We start from the raw sequence: 794 nt of genomic DNA on the forward strand, positions 1-794 counted from the left end.
TTAAAAGATCAGTTTCACGTTTATTCTTCGTGTATTTTTCATCTGGTCGAGATTGATCAGGATTTTAGAAAGTAATTAGTTACAATAAGTAATGCGATTACTTTTCAGACAGAGTAATTAGTACTGTAATCTAATTACACTGTAGTATCAGTAGTTGGTAATTAATTACTTTGAGTAACTTTCTCTTACAAAACTTTCTAAGAATATTTTTTTTAAATACATTTGACAATGTTTATATATTTAAAATATACGATAAAGGTTAAAAAATATATCCAGAAAAACAATATATATATTACATGTAATTATTATTAAGAAACATTTCTTATAGTTTTTGCTGAATGAGACAAAGTCGATCAAACTCCACATAAACATAATATTATAGAAACAAACAGAGTCTGATTCTTCATGTTATTGTTCAGTGTGTGTATATGTGTGTGAGTGTGTGAGTGTGTGAGTGTGTGTGTTTGAGTTTGAGGACGAGAGGATTTGTCCGGTTGATGTTAACACACACAGACATGAGGGCTGAATTATTCAATAGATCTGCCCATCCTGTATTCTGATGCAGCACCCACCCCAGATTACAGTCATTATGTTTGTCCTTCCACTAAAAATAAGGACACACACACACACACACACACACACTCACACACACACTCACACATACACACACACACACAGTTGTGTTTCCATGTTTTATGGGGACTTTCCATAGACATAATGGTTTTTATACTGTACAAACTTTATATTCTATCCCCTAAACCTAACCCTACCCCTAAACCTAACCCTCACAGAAA

The sequence above is a fragment of the Xyrauchen texanus genome, chromosome 23 (genome assembly GCF_025860055.1).
Source record: "Xyrauchen texanus isolate HMW12.3.18 chromosome 23, RBS_HiC_50CHRs, whole genome shotgun sequence".
Lineage (NCBI taxonomy): Eukaryota > Metazoa > Chordata > Actinopteri > Cypriniformes > Catostomidae > Xyrauchen > Xyrauchen texanus.